The sequence below is a fragment of the Barbatula barbatula genome, assembly GCF_947034865.1.
Source record: "Barbatula barbatula genome assembly, chromosome: 4".
NCBI classification, from domain to species: domain Eukaryota; kingdom Metazoa; phylum Chordata; class Actinopteri; order Cypriniformes; family Nemacheilidae; genus Barbatula; species Barbatula barbatula.
The window spans coordinates 11525906-11546881 of record NC_136768.1 but is presented as its reverse complement, the minus strand read 5'-3'; positions in this window follow the sequence as shown (position 1 = coordinate 11546881).

Here is a 20976-nt window from a genome sequence, read left to right as displayed (position 1 = left end):
CCTACCTTTTCCATATTAATAATATTAAGAAATTAATCTGTTGGTATCAAGTATCAAGTTGGTATCAAGCTCCCTCTACACTTCCACCTAATGTTAGACCTACCTGTTGCTTTCCCCTGTCTTTCCTGATCCACCATCCTCACACCTGAATAAAATGAACTTTGCTGTTAAATATAGCAGCCTTAATTAAAATTTTCAAATCAGCCTAGGGATGGCATCAGATAAGACAACTATTATGCAGTAAGGTTGTGCTAATGTTGAAATTACATTAACATTTGGGATTTTAAAAAGTACAAATATGACACACACACATACATATAGAAAAGTAATTACAGGGTCACATCTCTCTCTGTTTAAAGGTCTGTGCTGATATATATATACATACATACATGCATACACATATAGCACAGATCTTTAAAGAAGGAGAAATGTGGCCCTAATAACAGCTTCCATGTCACCCAGCAGATGTAAAGCAGCCTGTATGTCTGACAGCACAGCTGAGCTAACATGAAGCTAATGGTAAATAAAAACCATGATAAACCAGCCTTATTGCATTAGGAATGTTTTCCAGCTTCTAGTCATTTATTGTGCATGCTACCTTATATTTACTGGTTCTTATTTTACTTTCATAAAATTGAGATATGTCATACATGGCATTGGTACAATAGGGTTTAACCAAAATATAAATGTAGATATCAGCAGCAACATTATTTTGCATTAAGCTAGCATAGACTTGCCAGTCAATTTTTATATTTGCAGGCCTCCAACTTTGGTAGCAAATCTATTCATGATTCCACGGTCGGGTGCTCAGCAAGCTCGCTAGCTAACGTTAGTCTGTTAACATGAATATTGTATTTACAAGAATAGACGTCACATTCTAATTCTAACCTGTTGCCTTTCACCATCCACGTATTTAGCTGCTGTCGCATCCCTTGACAGGCCATATCCTTTTTCCATCTTTCTTTTTCTATTTTTAGCCCCGAAGGCTTTTTTGGTTTATCCATCTTTTTCAAATTCAAATTTCAACGACAACTCACTGACGTTACTCCGTACTTAACGTAACTCACGGCGCCCCGCCGACTCGCGATATTACCCTTCTATGTCTAAATAAATTATATGATGGAATCTTATGAGGGCACCGGTGCCGCCTAGCCTGTTAGTCCTCTTAAATGTATATAACTTTTTATATATACAATAACTTATATAAATTTTATAAAAATGTATATAACTTATTATTTCACATTTTTTAAACCATCGCGTTGGCGCCCCCCAATGGTGCTGCGCCCCTATGCGCCGCATATAGCGCATACCCACTTTTTGCGCCACTGACTAACAGCCACGGGTCAAAAAACGCTAGAACAACGAACGATCTGACGGCGAGTGAGAAACTTGGCGGGGATTAAATAGTAGGAGAATAACTTCATAGAGTGGAAGCAGGTGTGCGAGATGAGTGGGAACGAGTACCAGGTGTGTTAAGGAGACAGCGGAAAACACGGGGGCGGGGCAGACACGGACTCCAAACGCATGGTGAGCTGACAGCTCTCCCATGCGATCGACAAAAACAAAGACAAACGAACACCACCAGTGCAGATCAGACCCGAGTCCTGACATTAGTTAATGCATTACCAAGCAATGAACAATACTTCTATAGCATTTATTAATATTAATTTATGTTAATTTAAGCATTAACTAATACATTATTAAAATCAAACATTGTCACTGTTCACATAAGTTAATGCACCATGAACTAACATGAACAACTGTATTGACATGAACTAACATCAACAAGTATTAAAAAATGCTGATAAACTATATTGTTCATTGTTAGCTAATAATGCATATACTAATGTTAACTAATAGCACCTTATTGTAAAGTGTTATCGGAGCACTTTTCCACCGTCGCACCGAATGTTTCTTGTTGCTTAATCGTTCCACTCTGGGCCGATCCATACCAGCCGGTACTTAAATGGTTTAATTTTCCACCACAGGACTGATAACAGAAATTTTAAGAACTTAACACAAACGTGTCATTCGGTGCCTTGGTAAAACAAGAGACTGAGCCATAACGGCTCTCGGCGCATTCATTAGCACAATTCAGCAACGTTATAGAACAGGTCTGAAAATTCAGAGCGGAGAACAGTTTTAATTGTAATTGCTCGTGTTGAACCAGGCTCACGTGGAAACATAACTGTAACCGATTCAGAGTGTGTTTAGAATGAATTGTTTGATTTTTCTTGCAGGTCTTTTTTTTCTCTGATACCCAGCTGAAGATATCAAGAGCTCAGATGTTGGCCTACAGTTCATCACACTGACTTCTTTGATGTTCCCTGAAAGACTGACTACTATCATTTCATTAAGCTAAACTGAGCACCTGTGACAGTTTGTGGTGTTTGTATTTGAAAAGGTTTTGTCATGAGCTGCTGTTCTATTTTTCTTTCACAACACAACAGTTGACCTTTTACCTTGCAGTTTGTGTTTACATTGTGTGAGCACATTTTTTTGGTTCAATGTTTGTTATTCAAAGTAAAAAATTTAAGTTATTAAACATATTTTTGAGGGTCTACTTTCATTTTTATGTTTATTTCACAAATATACTTATATCTTTGCCATTTCTATATTTGCTCCAAAATGAGATTTACATTTATCAGACGCTTTAATCCAAAGCGATTTACAAGTAGCTTTTTTTTACAGTGGCACATTACTGCAGAGCAATCAGGGGTAAGGTGTCTTGCTCAAGGACACTTCAGTCATGACCTGCTGGCACTGAGATTCATACCTTCTGATCACAAGTCCAACGCTCTAACCACAAGGCCACAGCTGACCCTTTTATTTTAGCCATAAAACTAAAAAGTAGAATAAAATATGATAACATAATAAAAGGCATATTTGAATGTTTTCTCATTATTTATATCGTTATCTCATTTTAGAATTAATTGATTATGAAATTAATATTTCACTTCACTGATACATTATTAACCTATTCTGTTCCAAAAACCTTAAATATTGCTTAACACACTGCTGCACGCTCATTCTCTGCTGGAAAAACAATAGTACCCCATAACAGAAATTCTTAAGGTTTCCATTAAAATACCATCATGAACCAATAGACTTTTCTATTAAAACCACGATCTATGTAACCTACAAAAATAATTTGCATTAAATAGACTAAAACATGTGCAAGGGTTTTGTAAGGCTAGGCTACTTAAAAAAATAGTCTGCCACTTTGAATAGACAGATAAGTTGAGTGCGGTTTTACTTGATATTTCAGTAGAACTGGTTAACCAAATCTGCCTGTAACCTATAGCCAAAATTTACACCGTAAAATATGTATAAATGTAACTGTGCAATAATTGTGAATTACACAATGTCAAATGTGGCCTACAGTCGCTAGACTGATCTGGGCCACAGACCTGCTATCAACAATCGGCCCAACACCTCCATCCACATTCGGCCCAACTATTGTCTGCTGTCATGCATCCAGTGCCATCACTGCCGCACATGGCCCACACTCGGCTGACATGTTGCATGCCATTGCTGGCAGTGCGCCAGCAGTGCCACTCTGAGGCCACATTCGGGCCGAGTCCGTCTGCTATGTGGGTTAAGATTGTTTAGGTGCTCCATTATATCACACAAAAATGCCAAGTCGCTTAGCCATTATTTCTTATTCTCGGGTTCGGGGATGGACTTTTGTTTGCTTTCCATGAAACAAGCGATCTCAGTGTGAGTATCAACAAATTGTTGCAACACTCCCCTGACTTAACCAGCGCCCTTCTGTGTGGTATGGCACATCCTCATGCACGCCATATTCCTCCGATAAAAGTGCCCTGAATTGCCAGAGATTTAAACCCTGTGAACGAATAAAGTTTACTGTTTTTTTATAGTTGTCGTTGCATGTCCCATGTCTACATAGTGCAAGGTTTTCAGACTGTCAGGCTTTCACCTGTATGGCCCACCTTTTCTTGAACCAAACCACGGTACTCACTGTACATTGCAGGTGCACTGTCCGTTGTAAGACCAACAAGTTTATTCCACTGCAATTCTGCGTCACTGACACACTGTCCTGTCCAGATGTTGTCCTGTGCATCGCTCTTATATCCAAAAGTTCCTCAGTGACAGAACACTGTGCATCTATCGCTCTAATGTATACAGAGATTTCGCCACAGTGTTTCGGGAAAGGCTGATGTTAGCGAAGGCCTGTTTTTTGTCCGGGCACACAATACCACATACTTTGTCCATACAGTCTTTAATAAATTCTCCCTCTGTAAAAGGCTAGCATGCTCTTGCTATTTCCTCCCCAATTATGAAGCTTGCCTTCACAGCTCCCTCACTCTGACTGTTCATGCGAGTGAACATGTTCTAAAAATGAACCTTTGTCATAAGGAATTGTGAAATATACATTGACTGTTATTAATGAGAATCCACTAGATGGCAGTGATATGTTGGGAATATGCAAGACAGGCAACAGAATAAAAAAATCACAAAGAATTAGTCAAGTATAGACACAGTCATGTGGACATTGTTTTCGTTGAGGGTTTTATTTTTGAATGATCGAACACAAAGATTTTGAATGGGTAAATGCCTTTTCTGTCATCATTTTAATACAATTCAAAAGATACAAGATCTTAAAAGTTCTTGTACCAGTAGAACAATTATAGAAGTAAGACATGTAGTAAAACAAATAATACTGCAGTGCGAAATATCAATTAGTAAAGCCTCATTGTTTTGATTTTTAAATTGAACACACTGTGTTCTAATCATGTGCATTTCATCTACCTTAAATTTGATATTTACTACACAGTTTGCCTAGTGAATGCTTGACAAGCTTGAGTTCTACATTTACGCTTTTGGCAGATGCTTTTATCCAAAGCAAGTTATACTACAAATTTGTTTCTAAGTATTTGCAATTCCCTGGGATCGAACCTACAACCTAGGCATTGCTAGGGGCATGCTCTAACCACTGAGCTACAGGAAAGCTTTAACAGGGCTGTTAAACTCTAACAAGGCTCAACTCTAACAATCTTTAACTGGAGCCATAACGTTTCTGTACTCCACAGAAAGTATTGAAGAAAATATCAAAATCAGAAATTAAAATATTATTGTGTTTATATGCAGATACCAGCAGCTCCAACATTTACTTGTATGTGTTTAGATCTCTGACCAATATGGCAGTGGCGTTGACGCACAGTCCAGTGGACAATGGCACGTGTAGGTATTATATACATAGATATAAACAACTAGATTCCCCATTCGCATCTGTTTCTATGCGCCGTTATACGTAGGTCATCCGCCATATTGGAACGGTGCGAGACAGTCCATTAACAATCAAAAGGAGCTGTGTATGGTTATGAAAATATATTTATTGTTGTGTAAACTCAAACATTATACTTGCTAAACTTACACAACAATTATCCACTTTTTCAAGAATTTGTATCCCTGTGGTTTTCACAGCCTAGGTGGTGCAATGCAGTGTTTTTTTTGTCATCTTTATTTTGCCTTTGTATCATCTATGTATTTGTTTCACAAATTCGCCTGCATATTAAGTCTAACAGATAATGGTAAACAAACTTGGATTTCTGTCATTGAACCTGAGGCTTGGTGGAGCTCAAAGCTTAACCCCTCCTGTAACGGAACTACAAGGAGGAAGAATAAGCAAAAAATAGGAGGAGATGGAGAGGAGGAGGGATGAACGGAAGAGCTGACACTGGGGGGGCGCGGAGACTGCTTCTTATATGATGATTGACAGGATTGAATGTTTAGGCTCCTCCGGAACCTACGTTTAGAACTTCATTTAAACATATTTTTTAAATGAAGTATAAATGCAATATAGATAGCCTGAAGAATAAACAACTAAACACAAATAATATAACATTAATGGCCAAGGGGTAAAGGTTAACTAAATTAAATAACAAAGAATTAGACATTGTCATGACACTGGAAAACAAGAAAGTTCGGAGACGCAAATGCAGGGAAAACAAGAGATCTTTATTAAATTAACAGTCCAAATATTCCACTTGGAAGCACCAGCCTTGAGACGACCACGTAAGCCTGGTGAAGAAAGGGCTTGATCCCCCGGGACTTACGGGGAAGCTGAGACAAAACCTCCGAAGATCCGGGTCCGAGATCTCGATACCACGAGAGTCCGCGGGGAGTGTTCTCAACCCAACGGTCTATCGGGAGAAGCGATAGACGACCCAGTACGGGAGAGGTAGTTCTTGTGGAGAGGGAGCTCGGCGGGCAGAGCTTACACCCGCCGGCCGGTGCCAAACGAGAGCAGAGAACCACCAGGTGGAAGGATGCAGACAGGGTGAGATGAACAGAGGTCCGAGACGCCAGCAAGAACTGATGGGCAAAAAATTAAATAATAAAAGCAAAGAGAACAAAAGAATGAGGACTGAGAGAACTTTAAACTATCCAGATCAATGAACTAACTAAACTAAGACTGGGACAGGAACTAGGAGCTAGAAACTACAACCTTGACTATGACAATAACTAAGCTAACAAGACAAGAGAGTCAGGAATGAGCGCAACAACACACAACGATCTGACAAACAAGAGGACAAGAGGGACTAAATAGAGGGGAACTAACCAGCGGGGAACAAGCTACAGGTGGGAATTAATGGGGACGAGCTACAGGGGAGTGATTGATTAAGTGATAGAAACCCGGTGAGGGAAAAGCCTGACGGAAGACACGGAAGGCGGGGCAATAGACAACAACACAGGACACACAACAAAGACAAGGCTAGAATCACAACAGACATGGGGCCCGTTCTTCGAGAAAGTGCATCAGGCTTGATGTTCTTAGAACCCGGCCGGTACGAGATGGTGAAGCAAAACCGACCAAAGAAGAGTGCCCAGCGGGCCTGGCGCGAGTTAAGCCTCTTGGCTCAACGGATATACTCAAGGTTCTTGTGATCCGTCCAGACCAAGAATGGCAGTGCTGCTCCCTCTAGCCAGTGGCGCCACTCTCCCAAAGCCAGTCGGACTGCCAAAAGCTCTGTGTTACCGATGTCATAGTTTCGCTCGGCAGGGCTGAGGCGATGGGAGTAGAAGGCACACGGATGCACCTTCCCATCCTGACTAGAACGCTGAGAAAGAACCGCGCCTACCCCGACATCAGAAGCATCAACCTCGACAATGAACTGCCGTTCAGGTTCTGGAAAACAAAGCACAGGAGCAGAGACAAAACGGGACTTAAGATCATCAAAGGCTACATGTGCTTGGGCATTCCATCTGAATGCGACCTTGGTGGAAGTTAATGCTGTGAGCGGCACGGCAATCTGGCCGAAACCCCGGATAAATCACCTGTAAAAATTGGCGAAACCCAGGAACCGCTGAAGAGCCTTACGAGAGTCGGGAACAGGCCACTCGGCGACGGCTCTGATCTTAGCGGGATCAGGGTTAATGCCTGTCACAGTGCTACATTGAGACTGTGACTACACACACACACACACACACACACAGACCCATTTACCCACATACAAATATGGACTTGTGTTGGTGTAATGAATATATGTTAATGTCTGTTAATTGCTGTACTTTGTTGCTTTGTGCCCAGGTGATGTTTGCTGTATTTGTCTACCAGGTTTATACCTGTAATTTGTTAGTTTATTTTATTAGTTGGTATTTGGTTTAATAATTTAGAATGTTGAAATGTTAAATGTACTTAATGTACCTACCTCCATTTGTTCCAACATGGTATGATCCAAGGGCGGGGCCTAGAATATAAAATGGCTCCCAAACACTCACTCAGGGTGGTTGAAGTAGGTTGGTGTGTTTTGTAAAGACAGTTTGAACTGGACACTATAGAAGCTGATCAGGTCCATAGGATTTAGCTGAACAAGCCTGTAGATATTGTACAGTTTATTTTTTATTTTATTTTTGTGTCACTTTGTTACACTGTTTGCTGGATTCTTTTTGCACTTTGGAGAAGAGGAAACAATAAATCAATCTGTTTCCACCTCACAAGCCTTTGGTCACTGTCCATACCCATTGCTCGGGTCATCCTGTTAACATTTGGTGTCAGAAGTGGTCCGGAACACTAACATTCAACACTTTGTAAGTTTCCGAAGAGTGACAAAGGCTACCAGCATGCCACCCAAGAAGAAGAACCAGCTAGCAGCAGATATTGATGAGGAGCAGGATCAAGGTGCCACATCTGATGATCCAGTGCATCCTGTGGATATCACTAACCCCACAGGTGATTCAGCAGTTACAGCTCTGGCAGGGATGTTTCAAGCATTTCTACAATTTCAGAAGGACAGAGATGAGAGGCAAGAAAAAGAAGCAGCTCGACGGGAACAACAATACAAGGTGTTAGGACTCTGTCCTTCCTGTCTCGAGCTTTCAAGCTCCCTGGGCAGAGTCATGACATTGCCACGTCTTTCGGGTTTCTGTTGTGTTATGTGTGGAGACATGTGGCTTTATGTTGTTACGTGATGCCACGTGTCTTCCTGTTATGTCTCTCAGCCCCACCCTCCTATGTCCTGTAATTTCATTAGGGTTTCATTCCCATCGTCTGTTTTGTAATTCACCTCGTTAGGGTTTCATTCCCATCAGCTGTCACCACTCTCCCCATGTAATCACTCCTCGTTAGTGTCTCCCTTTATATGGTCTCAGTTTCTCTCTGTTCAGTGTTGGTGCATTGTCTTTGTCTTATATCTATTGTCTTTTGTCTGATGTTGGTGTTTGTATCAACGCTCACGGTAGTATCCCCTGTTTCTCGTCTTGTTGGACTACCCTGTTTCCTGTTTCGGTTTTGTGAAGTGTTTTGTTTCTAGTGTTTGTTTTCGTTCTTGTTTTTCCCCATTGCGGGTGTTTTATTTAATAAAGTTTTTTGTTATACCTTCGTCTGCCTGCATCTGGGTTCTGTCCAAAGCCATTTTGTGACAGAATGCACCAACCCATAAGAACCCAGCAGGCGGCGATTTTCCCTGCAAGCCCTCGCCAGCCTGGTCCCCTCTCCAGCATTCGCCAGGGGAACTTGGACCGGGACGAGTACCTGGACAGGTTCCTGGAAGCCGCAGTGGAGGAGCTCTTCGGGGAGGAAGAGGTGACGGCGGCGTTCAACAGCGGACTGAGGGTCCCCCTATCGCCTGCGGAGATGATGAGGCTGAGACCGCTTGGCTTCGAGGGTGTGCTCCAGTTCGCCATGAGCCGACCGGAGCCCAGTGTCTCCGTCTGTCCGAGGTTGTCTTCTCCGTTGGGCCCCATCCCCGAGGATCACACCCTGGAGCTTGGGGTGGTGACCACCACCGCACCATCAGCCTCGGACCCTGCAACCTCTTCACCACCTACCAGTCTTCAGGGCAAGCGTGGAAGGAGAGAGTCCTGGGGGTCCTCTTCGGAGGCCTCCAACGCGGAGCCAGCCCCGTCCTTCACCTCCTTCCTCCAGCCGACTACCAGGAGATTGGCTCGGCAGAAGAGGAAGAGGCAACGGAGGGGGGCACGTAACCTAGCCCAGCCGGCGCTCCTGCCGGTTCTCCAGCCGGGTTCACAGCCAGCGATCCAGCAGGCGTACAGACCTGCCTCTCCGCAGGTTTCCAGACCTGCCTCTCCGCAGGCGTCAGGACCTGCCTCTCCGCAGGCGTCAGGACCTGCCTCTCCGCAGGCGTCAGGACCTGCCTCTCCGCAGGCGTCAGGACCTGCCTCTCCGCAGGCATCAGGACCTGCCTTTCCGCAGGCGTCAGGACCTGCCTTTCCGCAGGCGTCAGGACCTGCCTTTCCGCAGGCGTCAGGACCTGCCTTTCCGCAGGCATCAGGACCTGCCTTTCCGCAGGCATCAGGACCTGCCTTTCCGCAGGCATCAGGACCTGCCTTTCCGCAGGCATCAGGACCTGCCTTTCCGCAGGCATCAGGACCTGCCTTTCCGCAGGCATCAGGACCTGCCTTTCCGCAGGCATCAGGACCTGCCTTTCCGCAGGCATCAGGACCTGCCTTTCCGCAGGCATCAGGACCTGCCTTTCCGCAAGCATCAGGACCTGCCCCTCCGCAGGCGGCTGGACCTGCCCTTCCGCAGGCGGCCTTCCAGCCGGTGCCTCAGCCGGCCTTCCAGCCGGTGCCTCAGCCAGTCCTCCGGCCGGCATCACCTCAAACTTTTTTTCCCCTTGGACACACACCTCTCCCTAGCCCCTTCAAGTCCCCGCCGGTCTCGTCCGGTTGCTTCAAGTCCCCGCCGGTCTCGTCCGGTTGCTTCAAGTCCCCGCCGGTCTCGTCCGGTTGCTTCAAGTCCCCGCCGGTCTCGTCCGGTTGCTTCAAGTCCCCGCCGGTCTCGTCCGGTTGCTTCAAGTCCCCGCCGGTCTCGTCCGGTTGCTTCAAGTCCCCGCCGGTCTCGTCCGGTTGCTTCAAGTCCCCGCCGGTCTCGTCCGGTTGCTTCAAGTCCCCGCCGGTCTCGTCCGGCTGCTTCAAGTCCCCGCCGGTCTCGTCCGGTTGCTTCAAGTCCCCGCCGGTCTCGTCCGGTTGCTTCAAGTCCCCGCCGGTCTCGTCCGGTTGCTTCAAGTCCCCGCCGGTCTCGTCCGGTTGCTTCAAGTCCCCGCCGGTCTCGTCCGGTTGCTTCAAGTCCCCGCCGGTCTCGTCCGGTTGCTTCAAGTCCCCGCCGGTCTCGTCCGGTTGTTTCAAGTCTCCTCAACCTGTCCCACCCTTTTCTGGTGTCCCCAAGGTTTGGCCTCCCATTCCCCCACCCCCCCTCCCATATTTGTTGTTTTTGTTGACCCACCCGAACCCCTTCATAGCCTCCCTTATGTTCCCCTTAGTTTGTTCTGTGTTGTGCTTGTGGTGTTTGTCTTTGTGCTTTGGTGTTTTGGCCCGCTGAAGTTTCTCCCTTGAGACGCCATGGGGCGTTTCTGGGGGCGGGGGTAATGTTAGGACTCTGTCCTTCCTGTCTCGAGCTTTCAAGCTCCCTGGGCAGAGTCATGACATTGCCACGTCTTTCGGGTTTCTGTTGTGTTATGTGTGGAGACATGTGGCTTTATGTTGTTACGTGATGCCACGTGTCTTCCTGTTATGTCTCTCAGCCCCACCCTCCTATGTCCTGTAATTTCATTAGGGTTTCATTCCCATCGTCTGTTTTGTAATTCACCTCGTTAGGGTTTCATTCCCATCAGCTGTCACCACTCTCCCCATGTAATCACTCCTCGTTAGTGTCTCCCTTTATATGGTCTCAGTTTCTCTCTGTTCAGTGTTGGTGCATTGTCTTTGTCTTATATCTATTGTCTTTTGTCTGATGTTGGTGTTTGTATCAACGCTCACGGTAGTATCCCCTGTTTCTCGTCTTGTTGGACTACCCTGTTTCCTGTTTCGGTTTTGTGAAGTGTTTTGTTTCTAGTGTTTGTTTTCGTTCTTGTTTTTCCCCATTGCGGGTGTTTTATTTAATAAAGTTTTTTGTTATACCTTCGTCTGCCTGCATCTGGGTTCTGTCCAAAGCCATTTTGTGACACAAGGTCCTTACTCATCAAGTTACTCAGTTACAGATGGATCTGGAGCAGAACCGACTAGGAGCTAAGTCGTCTGAACACTCAGTAACTCGAGTTTTTGACCATATGCCTCAAATTTCAAAACTACAAGATACTGACGATATTGAACATTTTCTTACTACTTTCGAGAGATTGGCAGAGGTGTACAAATGGCCAAAACAAGACTGGGCCATTCATCTGGTTCCCCTACTCACTGGCAAGGCAAGAGCTGCATTTGTTGCAATTTCACCTACCTATATGTCTGACTACGAAAGAGTTAAAGAAGCCATTCTCCAGAAATATGAAGTCAATGCAGAAACCTACAGACTGAGATTCCGAACTGTGAACACACCTGTTGATGAGTCACCAATGGAGTTGTACGTCCGCTTAAAGGATTTGTTCTTCAAATGGGTTGACTTTAAGGAAAGCAGCAAGACGGATCTGATGGAAACCATAGTTCTGGAACAGTATATGCGTGTGCTTTATCCAGATGTGAGAACATGGGTGAAGGAGAGAGATCCCACTACAGCACAAGAAGCAGCTAAAATGGTTGAAGCCTATGTTGCAGCTCGTAAGGGATTCTCTGGAACATTCAGATATGCTGGCAGCCTACAAGCCGTAAGAAGTAAGTCTGAGGGGTATGGGGGAAGTTCGTACTCTAATAGTCACTCCCAGATTGTACAACCCACCCATGTAAAGATGTTCCCTCAACCGGTAGACACACGTCAGAAGTTATCCAGCAACGATGTAGTTTGTTATAACTGTGGTAAACCAAGTCACATCAGCACGCATTGCCCACTTAAGAAGCCCAAATCAGCCAAGTTGTGTTACATACCTAGACCCACCCCTACAGTTTGCAATTCTTCTGGTACAGAACCCACCATTACAGTTTTATTGAATGGGAAGCCAGTAACTGCCCTGATTGATACAGGTTGTGCAAGGACCTTAGTACAGTCTCAGTACATAACCAGGGATTTGTGGTCTGAGGACACAGTTTTAGTGTGTTGTGTCCATGGGGACAAGACAGAGTTACCCACTGCTGAAGTTTATATTGAGGTGAACAAGCAGCCATACTTAATGAATGTGGGTATTGCAGCTAATTTAGCAGCCATACTTAATGAATGTGGGTATTGCAGCTAATTTACCCTACCCAGTGTTGCTAGGCACAGATATGCCAGTTCTGGCAGACCTAGTACAGGAGACCGCTTGGTGTGGAGTGGTTACTAGAGCTCAAAGACAGCGCTTAACTCAATCACCCTTAGATACTGTAGAAAGCACCCTTTCAGAAATGCCCTTTTCACTGAAGACAGTGTAAGTGAATTAAGTGTGTCAAGGGAAGACAGACTGGAGAAACAAAGAGATTTGATTACAGATCTAATTGATGGGCCAGAACAGCTTCAATTTGAGTTAGCAGACCCGGAAGTTGATGACAGTGAGTTTTGCATACTCCATGATTTGGCTAAACTGCAGAAAGATGATCACACGTTGTCTGAATGTTTTCAGAAGGCTAATAAGGCCACAGTCGGCAGCTCACTGTGTGATGAGGTGTTTGTAGTAGACAATGATCTTCTTTACAGACAGTCTAAGGAGGAGGGAAAACAACTTTTGGTTCCCAAACTGTATCGTAAACGAGTGTTAGAAATGGGTCACTCTATTCCATGGGCAGGACACTTGGGATTCATGAAATCCCTAATGAGAATCTCTAAAAGATTTTATTGGCCTGGAATGTATAGTGAGGTAAAAGATTATTGCAAGTCGTGTCCGGAATGTCAGTTGGCAAAAGGAAGAGCACCTGCTATGGCACCACTTGTACCTATTCCTGCAGTAGAGACTCCGTTTGAAAGAATAGGAGTAGATATTGTTGGACCTTTTGAAAGAAGCCAGAAGGGTAACAGATTTATACTTGTGATCTGTGATTATGCCACTAGGTACCCTGAAGCATACCCCCTTAGAGAAGTAACGGCTAAACAGATTGCAACAGCAATGTTACATTTTTTCTCCCACGTAGGCATCCCGAAAGAGGTTTTAACGGATCAGGGCCCTAGTTTTATGAGTCGTACACTGCACCAAGTCTATCAACTGTTAGGTATAAAGAGAGTACGAACAGCTGCCTATCACCCTCAGACTGATGGATTGGTGGAGCGATTCAATCAAACACTGAAAGCCATGTTGAAGAAGTTCGTATCTGAATCTGGAAAAGACTGGGATAAATGGTTACCTTACCTTTTATTTGCTTACCGTGAGGTTCCCCAGGCATCCACTGGCTTCTCGCCTTTTGAACTGCTCTTTGCACATCAAGTAAGAGGTCCTCTGGATGTATTGAGAAGCAGCTGGGAAGACAAAGACAAACCACGAAAGCAAAACCTCCTTTCCTACGTCCTTAAAATGAGAGACCAGCTTCAACGATCATCTGACCTGGCTCATCAGAACTTGAAGGAGTCCCAAGCCAAACAGAAGGTTTGGTATGACCAGAAAGCAAGAGCAAGATCTTTTCAACCAGGTGATCAAGTCCTTTTACTTCTTCCTACAACGGAGAACAAGCTGTTGGCAAAATGGCAAGGTCCTTACCAGGTAAAGAGGAAACTTGGGCCAGTTACCTACGAAATCACTATGCCTTCAAGACAACCTCCATTTCAGACCATCCATGTCAATATGTTGAAGCAGTGGCATAAACGTCCTTCTCAGGCAAGTGCACCACCGCAAGCAGTGAAAGAGCTTTTGGTAAGATTTGTGGAAGAAGATGAGGAAACAGAGGAGCAATACTTACCTATGCATCAGAGTGAGTGCCACGTGGACCTTCAGCATTTGTCAGCAGGGCAACGTCATCAAATACTAGAATGCATCCCTGGTCAGTTGTTCCAAGACACACCTGGAAGAACAAACCTTGTCCAACATAACATTCATTTAAAAGACTCAAAACCTATTCGGCAACCAATTTACAGAGTGCCAGAAAGACTTTTACAAGTAATGAAGCAAGAGCTACAGTGAATGCAGGAACTTGAAGTTATAGAGCCTTCAGCTAGTGAGTGGAACAGCCCCATAGTGCTGGTACCAAAGAAAGATGGGTCCCTCAGATTCTGTCTAGATTTCAGGAAGCTCAACTCTGTAAGTAAATTCGACCCGTATCCAATGCCCAGAGTCGATGAACTCGTGGAGAAACTTAGTAAAGCAAAGTTCCTCACAACACTCGACCTATGCAAGGGTTATTGGCAAGTGCCATTAAGTCCGGACAGTAAGGAGTTCACAGCGTTCAAAACACCATTCGGTCACTTCCAGTTCAGAGTCCTTCCTTTCGGTCTCCATGGAGCACCTGCCACCTTTCAGAGGATGATTGACCACATACTCCGTGGAACTGAAGTCTTCGCTGCAGCATACCTGGATGACATAATCATTTTCAGCACATCTTGGCAGGATCATCTGCAGCATCTACAGGAAGTGCTAAACAGGATTAAGTCTGCTGGACTCACTATCCGTCCAGATAAATGTGCCATTGCCAAAGAGGAAACTTGTTACCTTGGACATGTACTGGGACATGGAGTCATTCGTCCACAGGTGGGGAAGGTTGAAGCGATCAAACAAGCACAACGGCCTACCACCAAGAAACAGGTACGAGCTTTCCTTGGCTTGGTAGGATGGTATAGACGATTCATCCCCAATTTTTCAGAAAGGGCTGTAGCCCTCACAGAGCTAACTAAAAAGGATAAACCCAATACTCTAAGCTGGACAACTAAATGTGAAAGTGCTTTTATAGACTTAAAAGATGCTTTGTGCAATGAAGCCGTGTTGCAGAGTCCAGACTTTGAGAAACCTTTTACAGTTCAGACCGATGCATCAGAACATGGTTTGGGAGCTGTACTATTGCAAGGGGAACAAGGAAAACTTCAGCCTATTGCTTATATTAGTAGGAAGTTACTTCCTCGTGAAACACGGTATTCCACCGTGGAGAAGGAGTGCCTGGCACTCAAATGGGCCATGGACTCTTTCAGGTACTACCTTATTGGTAGGAAGTTTAACTTGGAAACAGATCACAGAGCTTTAGCTTGGCTAAACCAAATGAAGGACACAAATGCCCGAATCACCCGTTGGTTTTTAGCAATGCAGCCTTTTCAGTTTGAAGTGTCATATAGAACTGGCCGGGAGAACTGTGTGGCAGACTTTCTCTCTAGAACACCACAGAGGGTGTCTCGAGAAGGGGGAGGAAATGTCACAGTGCTACATTGAGACTGTGACTACACACACACACACACACAGACCCATTTACCCACATACAAATATGGACTTGTGTTGGTGTAATGAATATATGTTAATGTCTGTTAATTGCTGTACTTTGTTGCTTTGTGCCCAGGTGATGTTTGCTGTATTTGTCTACCAGGTTTATACCTGTAATTTGTTAGTTTATTTTATTAGTTGGTATTTGGTTTAATAATTTAGAATGTTGAAATGTTAAATGTACTTAATGTACCTACCTCCATTTGTTCCAACATGGTATGATCCAAGGGCGGGGCCTAGAATATAAAATGGCTCCCAAACACTCACTCAGGGTGGTTGAAGTAGGTTGGTGTGTTTTGTAAAGACAGTTTGAACTGGACACTATAGAAGCTGATCAGGTCCATAGGATTTAGCTGAACAAGCCTGTAGATATTGTACAGTTTATTTTTTATTTTATTTTTGTGTCACTTTGTTACACTGTTTGCTGGATTCTTTTTGCACTTTGGAGAAGAGGAAACAATAAATCAATCTGTTTCCACCTCACAAGCCTTTGGTCACTGTCCATACCCATTGCTCGGGTCATCCTGTTAACAATGCCCCTGGGAGAAACTATATGGCCAAGGAACGAAACTGTGACAGCATGGAATTCGCACTTCTCCGCCTTGACAAAAAGCTGATTCTCTAATAACCGCTGGAGAACCTCTCTGACGTGTTGGGTGTGTTCCTGGAGAGAGTGGGAAAAAATGAGAATGTCATCCAAGTACACAAAGACAAAACGATTTATCATGTCACCCAACACAGCATTAACGAGGCCCTGGAAAACGGCAGGAGCATTGGTCAAACCGAAAGGGAGAACCCGATACTCAAAATGTCCCGAAGGTGTATTAAATGCCGTCTTCCACTCATTCCCCTCCCGGATACGAACCAGGTGATAGGCATTGTGTAGGTCTAGCTTAGTAAAACCTGAGCTACCTGAAGAGTTCGAAAGCGGTTGACATGAGAGGTAAGGGGTACCTATTCTTCACAGTAATCTCATTCAAACCTCGATAATCAATGCAGGGACGCAAGGAGCCATCCTTTTTCTGGACAAAAAAAACCCAGCACCCGCCGGGAAGGAGGAGTGGCGAATGAGTCCAGACTGTAAACTTTCTTGGATATACTTGTCCATGGCCTCTCTCTCTGGACCGGACAACGAATGGAGGCGCACCTTGGGCGGAGAAGTGCCTGGAAGGAGGTCAATGGCACAGTCGTAGAGGCGATGCGGAGGGAGAGAGGTGGATCGCGACTTGCTGAACACGGGACGCAGATCATGATATTCCTCCGTGACCCCAGACAAGTCAGGGCTATGGACCTGTAACACAGACAGGAGACGGAGCAGCACCCAAACAAGACATGTGACAGGAAAGGCTCCAAGCCAGAACAGAATTCTTAACCCAATCAATGTGAGAATTGTGCTGTGACAACCAAGGATGCCCTAATATGAGAGGGGTATTGGGGGAATCGAGGATGTACAGCTCAATACTTTCACAATGATTCCCAGAAAGAAATAGTCTTACGTGAGGGGTGACGTGAGTAATGGTGGCGAAGGGAAGCCCCGCTAGCGTCTGGACCAAGATGGGCTGGACAAGAGGCTTGATGGGAATCCTCCAGAAAGCAGCGGTAGCGGTGTCGAGGAAGCTGCCCTCAGCCCCCGAATCAAGGGCCTGGCCAGTGTGACTCCGCCAGCCGAACAGAATCCGGAACGGCAGCAGAGATCGGGAAGTTGGAGAGGATACAGGAATGACGCCCACCCGGACTCTCCGTTCTACGCGGTCTTTTAATGGACATTGCGTGACCTGGTGTCCCGGCTTACCGCAGTAGAAGCAAAGACCGTCATAAAGGCGTTGCTGCCTCTGCAACGGTGTTAGACTATAGCGACCCAACTGCATAGGCTCCTCCGCGGAGCTAGCTCCAGTCCGCCGGGAACTAACACTGACATCTCGGACCCGCCATGAAGGAGGCGAGGGTTGTCTGCGTCTGCGGTTGTTGATGCATGCTTCAACACGGAGACAGAGATTGGTGAGAGCGTCCAAATCCTGCGGAACATCGAGCGCCGCAATCTCATCGGCAATGGTTGGATTTACCCCATCCAAGAATCGCACACGTAGAGCTCCCTCGCTCCAGTCGCAGGCGGCCGCCAAAGTCTGGAACTTTATAGAATAGTCTGTGATGGTATTCCGACCCTGAGAGAGACGTGAGAGCTGGGCGGCAGTCTGATCACCCTGGGCTGATCTGTCGAACAGCCGCGTCATCTCGGCCCGAAAATCCACAAACGTACAGCACCAAACAAGAGGAAAACAAAACAAGAGATCTTTATTAAATTAACAGTCCAAATATTCCACTTGGAAGCACCAGCCTAGAGACGACCACGTAAGCCTGGTGGAGAAGGTGCTTGATCCCCGGGGACTTACGGGGAAGCTGAGACAAAACCTCCGAAGATCCGGGTCCGAGATCTCGATACCACGAGAGTCCGCGGGGAGTGGTCTCAACCCAACGGTCTATCGGGAGAAGCGATAGACGACCCAGTACGGGAGAGGTAGTTCTTGTGGAGAGGGAGCTCGGCGAGCAGAGCTTACACCCGCCGGCCGGTGACAAAACAAGAGCAGAGAACCACCAGCTGGAAGGATGCAGACAGGGTGAGATGAACAGAGGTCCGAGACGCCAGCAAGAACTGATGGCCAAAAAATTTAATAATAAAAGCAAAGAGAACAAAAGAACGAGGACTGAGAGAACTTTAAACTATCCAGATCAATGAACCAACTAAACTAAGACTGGGACAGGAGCTATGAGCTAGGAGCTAGGAGCTAGGAGCTAGGAGCTAGGAGCTAGGAGCTAGGAGCTAGGAGCTAGGAGCTAGGAGCTAGGAGCTAGGAGCTAGGAGCTAGGAGCTAGGAGCTAGGAGCTAGGAGCTTGACTATGACAATAACTAAGCTAACAAGACAAGAGAGTCAGGAATGAGCGCAACCACACACACAACGATCTGAGAAAGGACAAGAGGGACTAAATAGAGGGGAACTAACCAGCGGGGAACAAGCTACAGGTGGGAATTAATTAGCAGTAATTAATGGGGACGAGCTACAGGGGAGTGAGTGATTAAGTGATAGAAACCCGGTGAGGGAAAAGCCTGACGGAAGACACGGAAGGCGGGGCAATAGACAACAACAACACAGGACACACAACAAAGACAAGGCTAGAATCACAACAGACATGGGGCCCGTTCTTCGTACGTCGCTAACTCGGTTAGCTGGATTTGATTGTTGACGATTTGGCATGATCTTGGATTGTTCGGTTCTTGGACGCTCATCCTGGACTTGCTGTCATAGCAACAGGTCCGTAAGCTTGAACCTGCTCGGGAGCAGGCTAACTTCATGTAAACAGGATTAGATTGCGGCGTTATAAGCGGAGGAGATAGGTAAGTCTGTCGCAGCCATGTCTTGTCCATTTTTACGACAACCTGTTGCGGAAGGTGCGAGAATAATTCGCAGAGCTTTTCGAATGAATAGACAGGATCATTTAGCGCAGCGCGATAGCGTCATTGTTGAGAGATACCGTTTTTCTCGTAAGGGTGTTATTTACATCATTCATTTGGAACCACACATTACGTGTTTAACACGGAGGAGCCGCGGGCCCTCCACAGCACAGACTGTGTGCATTCGCAAACTTTACCTGGCGCTCAAGCAGTTTTTAGGGGTTTTTGTGTTATTTCGAAGCCACTTAAAACCGCAGGATTTTTTAGCTATTGCAAGTACATTTATAATTGTTAATGACATGCAATCATGACCATACCAATAAGTATGAATAACAGTTTGTGTCCTTCAGGCTTCCCTAACGTGATTGGTGCCATAGACAGCACATATGTCCCCATCAAGGCCCCCCCAGGCAAAATATAATTTTATAATTATAAAATATCAATATAATGAGGGGGATTTTGTGAAGCGAAAGGGCGTTCATAGTGTAAATGTGCAGGTAAATTACTATTACAATTTATAATACTTCAGATTATTTCATGGAAAAAAAGTAATGAAATCAAAAAGTATGCAGTTGACTGACTAAAATCTCTTCGATGGTGTGTGACTCAATGCTCCACATTACCAATGTGGAAGCAAAATGGCCAGGATCAGTACATGACTCAAGAATTTTCAGAGAGTCACATTTATGCACATTATTTGAACGTGGTAAGGGAACATACATTTCAAGCTCACAGTATTATACACAGTATTATGCTGAGCCTAACAGAACTGCATTTTTCCATTATACAGGGGATGTTGACGGGATCCTGCTTGGAGACAGGGGCTATGCCTGCAGGCAGTATTTTATGACGCCCTTCCCTGAGCCAAACCCTGGACCACAAACCCGTTACAATGCAGCTCTAGCCAGGACAAGCATTGAAATGACCTTTGGGCAACTAAAGGGAAGATTTCAGTGTCTGAAAAGTCTGAGGGTTGCACCTGACAGGGCATGTGACATAATTGTTCCATATGCCATACTGCATAACATTGCCACCATCAGAAAGGAGAGGACCCCTATGGTGGGGTGCAGCCTGATGATGACCTCCAGCCAGTGCACTTGAACCAACCTAGTGGCAGAGCTGCACGGGACAGAATTGTGGAACACCATTTTTTTACTGAATAAAAGACGAGACAAATATGCTTAGTTTCTTGAGTTTTATTTAAAAGATTATTTATATAGAAAAGCCAGCAAGTCATATTTTGCCTGCAATAAGAGATAGTTATGGAAAGTCAGCAATACTACTATGTGTTAAATAGTGTATTAGCACTTACTCTGAAGCAACTCTATCTCCAGTGAAATTTTTCTCTCTTTCAAGTTGTCGAGTTCAATTTCTCCTCTAATTTCTCTTTTTTCACCCTTTTTGGTTAAAGATGCCGCTTATATAGGGAACGGATGTCACCCGGTGTAATTTTGTGAAAAAAAGGGTCAAAACATGCCTCATGCAACAAAAGACAAAAGTAAAAGTACAACGCTGCCCACCTCTGTATCAGTTCTTTGTGCAGACTGTTCTGTGAGCCTTTCTGTAGACCTTTCTCTAGGTGTGGACTCCTGCAATTCATGTTGCAGACAGAAAGAATAGGTACACAAGTATATACAAATTATAGGTAAGTTATTTATGCACTTACAGGTTCTTCCTCCAAAGGACAGTCATCTGAGAGGATTTCTTCACAGGACGTGCAATGGAAATAAATGGGTATTACAATGTGTTGCACTCTTGGGGGGGGTCAATAATGTCATTACAATTAACTACACTGTAAAAAAATAATGTGAT